At 39.6% G+C, this 12,017-nt stretch overlaps 1 protein-coding gene across 7 annotated transcripts in view; it reads right to left on the minus strand.

Moving 5' to 3' along the window:
* tnca (tenascin Ca) overlaps nt 1-11,165 on the minus strand; it is a 58,816-nt gene extending 47,651 nt beyond the window's left edge. For all 7 annotated transcript variants that reach the window (XM_085280209.1, XM_085280208.1, XM_085280207.1 and 4 more), the window contains exon 1: nt 10,892-11,165. The gene's annotated coding sequence lies outside the window, so the exon portion shown is untranslated. The remainder of the gene's footprint in view (nt 1-10,891) is intronic.
* Between the last annotated feature and the right edge of the window lie 852 nt (nt 11,166-12,017).

Raw genomic sequence — 12,017 nt, forward strand, 5'->3', positions numbered from 1 at the left:
TCGTGGATTCCATTATCAGTCAATAATTGATCACTTTTTCTTGTTTAACCTGCCTCTACATCCTGCACTTGGGTCCACTAACAAGATGTTTCAGCCCAAGTAAATGTAAATATACTTATGTGTGCTTAGATGTATGTACTGTATTTATTCTTACTGTCTAAAAATAGTAGCACATAATAGCACGTGTGGTGCATATGTTCTCCGGTTGCTGCTATAAAAATGGCATCCATGTAGTGCCCAAAATGTCTCACCAGCTGTCTGCACTTGTTCTCTATTAAGCCCACTGTGAAGATCACAAGCGAACAGGTCCAAACACAGCCTAAGAGTCCAGCCCGGTGTGCTGAGCTAAACCGCAGCATGCCATCATGTTCACAATGCTACAAAACTACTCTGACTTTAGGAATAGCATGCTTAGCAGCTACATGTCTGAACAAAATTTCATGGCAATCCATCCAATAGCTCACAGTCCCAGGAGTCATGGCATGACTAATAAAAACACGTCTAATCATACCAAATAATAAGTCTCAATTCAAATAGTCACTTATGACAGCTACTCCAATAAAACTACAGAGAAATACACATCTGCCGTTGCAGTCGACATCACCCGATTTCACTTCACTTTCATGTTTGATCAGTTTAGCTTCCTGAGTTAATGGTTTTACTGAGTTCTCGTTATTAAGGGAAAGAAAATATCTGCCAATTAAAACAGACAAAGAAGTACATGACATGCACCGACTGCATTAGGAATGTCTATTGTCACTGCTGCATGCCTCAGTGATCTCGCTGCTGTAAAGTTGAGATGTTCGGGGTTTATTAACCACAAAAAGAGATTTCTGAAAGCCACGGAGAAAATTGAGCAGCAGATATCATCATCCTCTGAGAAATTTAAAATGAAGTCATTACCGTAGGCTGCGGCTGCCATGATTGCTTTACTATAAATAACTTAATAATTCAAACAGTGACAAAGCACTGAATATCATTGCTTCTCTTTGATGTATTTTTCTGAAAATCACGAGCATGGATTATTCCAAACATTTGCACAGCATTATTGTCATATTAACAGCAAAGCCTGCCAACTCCAGAAGACAGTGGAAATGTGATTTTTCTTTCCATTAATAAATCTTCTTCGGATTTGAGAACAAGCAATACACATTGTCCCAAAACATCAGCCAAAGTCCCAGATGACAAATATCATCCAGAATGAAGCTGTAAATGTGTGAACTCTGATATCATGTTACGCACTTATGCCAAGACTGTTGGCATAATCTATTGGTGTTTATGTTAGTTACTAAACTGTAATCCTCTCCAGAGTGTCGATGACATTCATGCCAGCTGCAGTGCTAAGACTCTGTTTTCTGTTTAAAATACTTGTTTGGCACAGCGGAGCTTCCAACTTTTAAACAACCTACTGGACCAAAGTAATGTCCGCTTGCCCCCCCTTATCACAGCCTTTATTTATCTTTGAGTTGGAGGAGGTAAATTAATTTGAAAAGCTTATCAGGACAAGCTGTGCAGATGTTTTCTTTAACACTTACCTTTTCCTAATTTGTCTAAAGCTCATACTTTCCGAAACCATCTTTCTACCACTGCTTTAAAATACATACAAGTGAACTACAGCCAGCTGCTCCTGAATTCACAGGGGTTTTCCACAGTGCGTAGTTCCGCATGTTTGACATATCACTTTTTTTTTTAACGTTGGATGCAACCGAATTCCTAATGCAACCCCAAAGACATTTGTGTGTAAAATCAGATATTCACTTTATCTTAAAGAGAACAGAAGCATGGAGACTCCACAGGCCATGCCAAAAAATGTTCAGATAGGATGCTTAGACACAACGTTTGCGATTTCTTATTCATACAATATTATATCTACAAAAAAAAAAATACAGATGCAGTAACTTGTGTAAGACAAAGAGAAACTTTCAAGGCAAAAAAAGTGAAAGTGAAGCTTTCAGTCACTTGATGACGACTCCCTCTTCATCATAAGCTGTATATTTAGAATATGAAGAATTAAGAAAGAATTGTTTAGCTAAAGTTTCTAAGGATTCTGAACTAAGACACTTAATGTGTTTATTAAAATTTGAAATATTAATTACTGTCATTGTATTTTTGTGGGGAAAGGTAACAAACAAAACCACCTAGGTAACCACCTAAGTTTTTTAGATATATATGGTGTAGACTGAGACAAAACGGGGGAGAAAGAGGAAGCCATGCAGCAAAGGGCCACGGGTCAGACTCAAAGACTGGTCGCCTGCTCATCAAACTTGCCTTTTTTTCCTCCCTGCTTTAGGTCTTTGCTGATCAAGAGTGCTGATCAAGCAACACCACAAATTCAAACCAAATATTTTGAAAAATGAAACCAATATGAAGTGGCAGCAACTGCAGTTCCTCTAATAGCCACTTAAAGTTGGCTCCAAAACCATGGACAGTGTAAAAGATGGATGTAGCTATCATGACATCACCCACTGGTTTACAAAGTCCTTTTTTGCCTGCAGAAAATAGTGGTTGGGGATATTGCTGTGAAGCTTCTTGCTCAACAGCTTGTGACTGACCAGTCATTATCCAAAGAGCATAGATAATCCTCCATAGCATGACCAAGATTTGCAACCAGGTATCACCATATGATCTTCAGATAGAATTCAGGTTTAAGACACTTCCACATTGGCTTCATTTTTCTGACCTGGAAGATATAAGCACGTGTTTTATGCTGTATGTGCTCCACATACAAGTCACATCCGTAGCCTGTCATGGTATAATGTCCAAATCTGCAGAATTAAGGAAAATGTCCACACTTGAGAGACAGGTGGCTCCCATTTCAGCTTCAGTGTTCATTGCACAAAAAAATCCTAAATAAATGATCCAGTAGTCTTTTTAGACGGTTTTAGCTCATATTTGAAACATAAAAACAACCACAAACAGATGGGTGATATCAAACTGGTTATGTCTATCTGAAATAATGATCTAAGGTATCAGGGAGCGATCAATGTCTTAGTGAAAAATGAAAATTATAGTGCTTTTGATACCTAAAAGGAAATATAGTTCCCCTTCTTTCTAATGTCTCCACAGAAAAAAACTGGAATCACATTTGCCTAAAAAAAATTGCTCAACACATATTTGTCAAGTTTGAACAAAGGACGTTCAAATTTAAATCTTATAATGCTTAATTTCAGTCACTTATTAATGACCTGTAGAGTTAATATTATAGTTCAGAAGAAGCTATGGGCCTATTGTGTATAGAAGTTACAGCACACAGCTGAAAATAGGCCTGGATGAGTTATAGCACTGGTAGTCTCTTCTGAACCAGCAGGGCCTCCCTGGTTTGCAGGCCTGCCTCATTCCTTTTAGCTGACATCTCCCCACTGTGGGAGATGGCTGGTCTTCACAGAGGCTATTCAGTCTGGCCTTAGTTAGCAGCTACTCAGCTCTTTTATGCACACAGCTGCAGGAACTCTGCGGTCTCCACTTGGACAGGGACATACGGAAAATGTGTGGGAGCACGAATTTGATTGTTCTCACTCCCGTGACGTCTTCTACAGCTCAGGCTGCAGTTGTTACAATTCTTTAAATTGTTATTATTATATGAGAAGTAGTCTAATAAAAATTAATGAGCTAAGTCTACGAGAAATTTTCTAAACTTTGAAAATGCTTCAATATGAAGATTAATGACACCAAATATGATTCTAGCAGGGACATATAAACAGTAACTAAATCTTCTAACCCTGGATATGATTTAAGATCCTTTGTTCAAACAATAAATTTACCCGGTCAGGATAAAATACTGGAGCACTAACATGACAGCCACCCCACAGTCAGTCAGCCTGTTGTTATAATGATGTGCTGATGAGCCAGCTAGCCATCACTTGCTGTCAACAGTGGCTCTGCTGTACAGATGCCTTAAAGTATACAGCCAGGTTAAAGTAAATACATCATGTAGATACAGTGGGCTACATTTCAAACTTGCTCTCACGCCATATTGAGGCAGCACAGCACCCCATTTGTCTCTGCATTGGACAGGAAGGACCGATATGTCTGGGCATAACCCTTACAGGATCATTTTATGCCTGGTAAACAGCATGAAGGTCAACATAAAGGAGATATTCTGTTAGCTTAGAAAATAAAAATCATGCCTGTTGTTGAGTCATGTTGTAGTTTCTTTCAGACCGCACTTTGCTGTTTTGTATAATACTGTGGGTACAGATTGTTTTAAGGGTTTATGACTCTTTAAGTCTTTTTACTGTGTCCAGGAGGCAGTCTCCAACATGTTCTGTATATTTCCAGCTGTGAGCTGTTAGCCTTCATCCTTTTCATTTATGTGCTAGTTTGTTATGAAGTGTGATGTTGTCCTGCAGGGTTGACAAAGTACCCACAAAACACCCATTACACTGATCCCACTCACTGTGGTTGCAGTTGGAGATCCTACCTATGTAAATTTATGAAGAAAACCCCCCCAAAACAAACAAAACTGGTGATTACGAATACATTTTAGGAGGTATTTGTGCTAAACACAGGTAAGAAGTAGGAGGCACCACTTTGTGCAACATTTACAAATCAATTATTTATTAAGTCTGATTTTTAAGGAGGCAGATCACTGATGCAGTGTCAGCACAGTTTGAGAGACACAAAATAGCATTGTTGAACCTGCCTTTGATTTCCAAATAGCTATTAGATGAAAACTTGTCATATCTCTGTATGGTGTGCAGGGTGCCTGCAGATCACACAGAAAGGATTCCAGTAAAGACCTAAGACAGGAAACAGATAAGACATGCAACTGGCCCTTCGGTTGATTCATCTACTGTTTGCCGAGGCCTCAACAGAAAAGGTCTCAGTGGAAAGGTGGCTGTCAAGAAGCCCTTAATGAGGAAGTGTAACAGAGATAAAAGGCAGAGGTACGCCAAGTTACACAGGAACTGGACTGAAAAGCATTTCAGTCTTATGAAGTGATGAATATAAATTTGAAATATTTTGTTCAGAATCAGCATCAGTATGTATGGAAGAGGTCAGGAGAGAGGCAACATGGAGAGTCTACAGCCGTCTATAACATACAGTGAAGGCTGTGCTGTGGTTTGGAGCTGCATATCAACCAGTGACGTTGGGGATTTTCTCCAAATTGATGGAATTATGAACACAGGTTTTGATTCACCATGCAATAAATCTTTCAGATTGGCAGTGGTTTCAAACTGATCTCAGTTTGTGCAGTAGAAGCATTACTGAAGCAGTGTGGGATCGTGTTGACAGCGAAGGGAACAAAAGGAGCCAATATCCCAAAAAAGAGCTTTGAATGTTCTTCATGATAATCAAGGTAAAAGTAATACAAGTAATAAATACTTTCCCAATCAGTGTTTGGTGGTAAATCTCACAGGTACGTGCATCATTGTCTAATTATAAAAAGGAAAAATAATGTCAGCTGTCAATCCAAACAGGCCCAGAAGTGATGAAATAGCTACCAGAGGCAGAATCACTGAAGGTATCATAGTCATTAGTTTATAAATGTACACATGCCACACTGACACCCACCCAGGAAAGATAAAAAACCCTGAAAATCTTTAGACTTGACTGACCAAAGCTGATTATCTGGCAGGGCCACTTATCCAGGGCAGACTAGCAGCCTAAGCAAAGAAGGAGATCCAAATGCTAACCTCTACTCTGAGTCTCTCGAATGACTCAACTCCTCGTTTCCACCATATCCCCAGCTGGCCAATTAGATCCTTTAAGTATAATTTCTATTTTTCTACACAAGGTATGTCTGACTAAATAAATCAAAGGTACTGCAGGAAGCAACTTCAGCACAGTAGTTCCTTGAAAAGTTATTTACTTTTTGGCTCTTGATTCTATTTGTATAAAGTGTTGCCAGAAATGCTGCATGAGCTCCTGCACAAGGACAACTTCATGCAGCTGCTGCACGTGCAGCTCCACGTGTTGTGTTTTCAGCAAACATTTGCAATCAAACTGAGGTCAAGAGGAAGGAGTATTTACACATCACACACAAATATTAAGCTCACAGTTCATAAACAATATTTTTCATCTGTCATAGTCACACTAAATATGGGACACGAGTCAAAAACACTTCAGTGTTATTGTTACAAACAGCTTAGAAGTGTCAGTTTGTTGATATTTTTCTCTTTTGCAGTAGAGATATTTCTAATGTGGAGCTGTTTCATTAGCATAGCGTATAAAACATGAGATACCGTCATCTCGTCCTGTTTCCAGTGGAAAGTCATCATTTCTGGGAAATACGAATTGAGATAAAGTCATTTAGTCTTAGAGTGATAATGACAGATAATAAAAGATATGCAACATTGTGGGAGGACTATCAGCACAAAGAGATTCCATGAAAAACATAATGAAATTAAAATTAATAGCTTTAAACTTTACAAGATACAGATGTAAAGATGTAAAGTAACTAAAACTGGAAACACTGAGAAAGCCTGCTTATAAAAATACAGATAAAATAACAAAATAATGAGTTTGCCAATGTGTTCTCCTCAGGTTGTTCCAGAGAGTAGGTGCTCTAACATAAAAGACCTGGGCATCCTTTCTCATCAGCTGGGATTGTGGGATGGCAAGCACATCCTTGGCTGAATACCTCATGTTATGACCTGGCACGTATGAGGAATATTTACAAGAGGGATAATCATAGTAATCGATAATTGTTTTGAAATGAGAGCGAGTATATATTTAAGGATGAAGGCCTTGAAGTTTCAGTTAATATATTTCTTAGTGACATATCAAGCACTACTTCCAGGAAAGCAGCAAGAAAGATGAGAAAGACTCAGCCATTATTCCTACCAAAAATAAAGTTTCTCTAATGTAAAGGCATGTGCTTAGTTAAAATTGCTACATATTAGTATTAGTATTTAGTATTTAGTATTTATTTATTTATTGTCATTGTCAAGAACAATGAAATTGCGTTTGGGGCTTCCATACAACCCAAAAAAAAGAAGAAAATAATAAATACCCCTTAAAACCCAAGTGTACATATTTAACCCAGTGTGACTCCAATGCAATAAGACAATCCTTAGCAATAATGTTCGTAGAAATTCAGACAAAGACCTGAGAAACATGATAAAATACAACAATGCAACCCATTCAATATTATTGTACTGTGAGATATGATATCAGATATGATAGTTATCTATTTAAGAAAGAGGGGGGGGGGGGCAGGAGGGGGAAGAGAATAAAGATATGATGCACCAATGCAGACCAGTTCATTGCTATTAAGAAGTTGGATATGGTTATTGTCCGTGAGAGGGGGGCAGAGAGTTCAGGAGCCTCACAGCCTGTGGATACAGGCTGTTGGCCAGTCTGGATGTTCTGGCCTGTATAGACCTGTACCTTCTCCCTGAGGGCAGCAGATGGAAAAGGTGGCGCGCAGGGTGATGTTGGTCCCGCAGGATACTGTGCACCCTCCTCAGACAGCGAGTGGGGAAGATATTACTGATCTCTGGCAGACTTGTTCCAATAATTCTGCCAGCTTCCTTCACCACCCGCTGGAGTGCTTGCTGATCGGCCTTGGTGCAGCTGGGGAACCACACTAGACTGGCTTTGATAAAGCATGCTGAAATCCATCATCATAGACCAAGATGCTCCAGGAAGTCAGGAAGCCGTACACATGAACTAGCAAAAGACAAGGCTTTTGAGCTGTTTGAGAAGACTTCCACCCACATCAGGTCAGCGAGAGAGTCCTAAATCCTATACAAGACAAATTTCTGATGACACAGTTTCCCTCATCGAAAGCCCCACCACAACCAACCAAAACAATCTGCTGTTACCACGACAACTGCACGATTTGCCTTCAGATGTGGGTGACAGTAGGAGTGGGAACATTTCCGTAGAGGTTACTCATACAGGAAGTTAATGTGGGACACATGGCAAACCCTGCATAGGTTTACACAGGCGCCCACTCTGACATGCTTTTTGGTCTTCGGTGTCTTTTTCCCCCTAAATGCCCAAACTCTCAATTCAGCCTCTCAAGATAAGAATTTGCCAACATGTCACCATTTTACATTTTTGTACACTGAAAGCAGTGAGTGACTCATAGGTCACTCAATGTTATTTTGTGAGTTAAATCATGCCATTAATCTGTCATGTCTGTCACATCCTGTTTCTTTCTTGGTCAACTTCTTTCTTTGTTTCTGTTTTGTCTGCTCCTTTGCCTGCATCAACTTCTCATTGCCCTTGTTATTGTGCCCTGTCTTATTTTGGTAATTGGCTTTCCTCACACAGCCTTTGTTGTTTTACTTCCTGTCCGTGCCTGTTTTTCTGCTCCTTATGATCGACTGCTCCGAACTGATTGTTTTCACCCATATTCATTAGTTCCACCTGTTCACAATTAGTTCCCTGTGTATTTATAGCTCTCTTTTATTTTTTATGAATTGTTAAGACTGTCTGGGTTCTCCTTCACTCCTGTCTTGATTTGAATCACTCCTCTGGTCTCCTGGGTTGTAAACTGTGTTAGCAACCAATGGCTTCCTTGCCAGTTTTATTCCTGCCTTCTCTTGTCTGCATTTGGGTCCTCTTTTTGAATAAAACATAATGCTTAAAGAGAAGATGGTGCCTTGAGCTATAATTATGCTGAAAACTAGTCTAAAAATGTTACTTTAAGGCTGGACTATTTTTATTCCTCTTGTTTTAAAAACTCCCTGGAAAAGCTTTCACTTGATCCAAAATGCTACAGTGAGAGTACAAATGGGGTTGTTACGGCTGTGGCCATAAGAACACTGTGTGGGCTGTTTTGTTCTGTGTCTCTTTACTGTGTTTAAGACTCTTTACAGGTCCCTCCCCTAATGAAGAGTAGTGAGCAGCTGATTGGACCATGGAACAGGTGACCACATTCAAAAAGCTGCTCTGACAGCGCCCGGGAGAGAGAGAGAGAGAGAGAGAGTGGGGCGAGCGAGCGAGCAAGCAAGCAAGCAGGCAGGCAGGCAGGCAGCTTGACAGCCGACGCGGTCCTGACCCTGGTTTTCCCAGCCTATACTTTTACTGTGTATTTGTGTGAGCGTGATCTGTGAGAGCTGCTCTTGGTGCATTAACTTAGTGCTTAGGCACTCTTAGGCTGAAGCGGAAGGGGTGAGCCACCTTTTTCTTTGGAACAGTTTTCTCCTGTTTTCCGGGTTAGGGAGCGAGGGTTAGTATTGTCATTTGTTTGTTCTGTTTCTTTCTTAGGGTTTAGTTAGTTTTCTCTGGTGGGACTTAGTTGGTTTTGTTTATTATTTTGGCCTGGGTTCACCCTGGAGCTATGCTTCATTACCTTAAATAAAATCACCTTTTTTTACTCACAACTGGTTTTGGATGTCTGGCTTGGGAACCAGGGCGGGGATTTGTCTCTCTCTTCTCCAACCTTATGTGCGTCTCTACACGCCTAGACTAGGGGCGTAACAGGGGTCTACAAACAGAGATTTATGGCTTCTCTTTACTTGCTCCCTGTGAATTGAATTTAAAATCCTTACAGTGTACAACATCCTGAATGATCAGGTGCCATCATATCTTGAGGGCCTCATACCAGAGCAAAGACTGATGTTCAAGTCTCTCCAACTGCAGGTTTACTTTTTTTTTGAGTTTCTAAAAGTAGAATGGGAGGCAGACCCGTCTATCAGGCCTATCTGATCAGGTGACTCTGGCCCATCCCTTAGTTATGCTAATATATGCTTTGACTTTTGGGGGGATAGAAATGGTGTCTGTTTTCTGAATCTAAACTGGGTTCTGGTTCCACAGAAGCGAGGCCTCCAAATTCAAGGCTATCTTTCCCACTCTACCTTTAAATACCCTAGGAATCACAAATAAACCAGCACTCTGAGAGCAAAGTGCTCTGATGGGGCAATATGGTACTATAAGGTTTTTAAGTTATGATATGGCCTGATTTTTCAAAAACTGTGAGAAGGTTTTAAATTGGATCCTGGATTTAACAGGGAGCCAGTGAAGAGAAGCCAATATGAGAAAAAGAGCTCTCTCTTTCTAGTCCCTAAAGTACTCTGGCTGCAGCATCTTTGATCAACTGAAGGCTTTTCAGTGAGGTTTTAGGACAAAATCATGCTAATTAACTACAATAATCCATTCCAGAAGTAGTGAATGCATAAGACAAAGCATTTATTAACATAATCAAAATACTGTTATGAAACAAAAAGCAGTGAAATCTATCTATTACTTTTAAAACTGGAACCTATCTTTAATTTTTGCCTACAAACCAGTCTGCATAAGAATCACCATGACAAACTGTCTGTTTTCTTTGTTGACGTTTGTCCCCTGGCGATATTAAAATTTGAAACCCTGACAGTTTTTCCAGGTTGTATCAAACATCAGTTTCTGTTCTGCCTCAAACTGCGCTCCACCTCACGGAGAACATGATTCAGAAACCATGGTGAGGAAATCACAAACATCTCAAATAGACCGATCGGGGAAAAGATGTTGCTTTCAACCAGCTGTTGAGATAAATCATGATCAGACAACTGCAATTCTCAGATACTCCAAAACAAAGCTGAGGGTTACGCAACATTTATGATTTTTTCTATAATACTAACCCTAAACGCACAAGTGTTTTTCAATGTTTCTAACAGCTACATGGATACTAAAAACCATGTGTGTGTGTGTGTGTGTGTGTGAACGAAAAAAACTGCAGATAAGGAGCCACGGTATTTAATACTCAGTTAATGACATCACTCTAAAATATCATGCATATTATAGTGTCACTGGATATCAGATGTCCTTCAAAGCAATCAGGCTGGCCATGAAGCTTTCATACTTTTACTAAAATTTAAAACACTATAGAAAGCGTTACAGCAGGGACAAGAAAAGTGTTTTCAGTTAGATGCTTTGTACATATGACACAGTATTGACCAAACTTATCCTAGATTTGTCTGAAATTCACTAAAATGAGTGGAAAAGTGTCAGTACTTACAACACACAATGTGTTGGCCACTTTGGCTCATGCAGCAGATGCAACTGAGTCCTCTGTGAGAAGCTTCCATCAATGAAGTGACTGCAGGGGGGGAAACAGCATGCAAGGCTGTAACACATGATCCAGTATAACAGGAGACACTTAATCCAGATCCAGTCTTCAGTGGAGTACTCCCCCTTTTGTCTTTGAAATCAAAGCAAAAAACAGCAAAATTGACATCAATAAATTGGGAATTTATCTTGAGCAAGAAACACTGGTAAAGTTTGTTGGTGCTCTCGGTGGCCAACAGTAGCTGATATGTGCATGGGTCATCTGGCTCTCTGCAGGAGGTCTGTAAAGTAAAGAAGCCAAAATCAATACAGCTAATAAGCCATCAACTGAACAAAAGAGGTCAGTGCTCCCAGACAGAGAGAGATTAGAGCTGGCAGGCTGGTCTGGATACAGTGACATGAACGCCATTCATCTACATTTATTGGATTTACTGTAAAATCTTTTGTCTCCCTGACAAAAGGCAGAGATGACAGAGTTGACAGTTAAGATTTTATTAACCTGATTGCTTTTGCAGGTTTTTGAATCCCTCTCGATTTTACTGTTTTGCAAATATGGGTTACTTTATTTCTTTAAAAAAAAACTATTGCAACTGATTTTATTAGATCTGGTGTACTGTGTATGCTGCAAAATAAGAAGCAGTCTTGTTTGATGTCAAAATTAGGTTTGCATCACACACAGACATTATATTTGCAACATTACAAACACACATATTGCAACTATGACCTAAAAAGCTTCTTGTTGGGAGCCTTTTCATGCTATAAAAACAAGTGATTTATGAAATTCCAGACTTCTCTTTATTACTAAGTTACTGGGTTTTAACAGCCTTTTGGTTATACCTGTACTTCACTTTAATTTCATCCTGTTAAACAAATAAAAAGTTTTATTGGACAGATTTGATGTTTACCTTTAAACTTCACGGTGCCATTACAGTTTTTCTCGATTGGTTTGGCTCATTTCTTGAAACCGAGATGACATTCTCAAAATAACATGGACAAATCTCCAAACCACCTTGCAATTGTTCACAACAGAATGGCATTTTTCATTGGTTTTATCAAATTGCAAATGCTTTAGTACA

Source organism: Mchenga conophoros, linkage group LG7 (genome assembly GCF_057382185.1).
Source record: "Mchenga conophoros isolate Kocher_MC1m ecotype Shallow Benthic linkage group LG7, M_conophoros_male_GT1.1, whole genome shotgun sequence".
NCBI lineage: Eukaryota > Metazoa > Chordata > Actinopteri > Cichliformes > Cichlidae > Mchenga > Mchenga conophoros.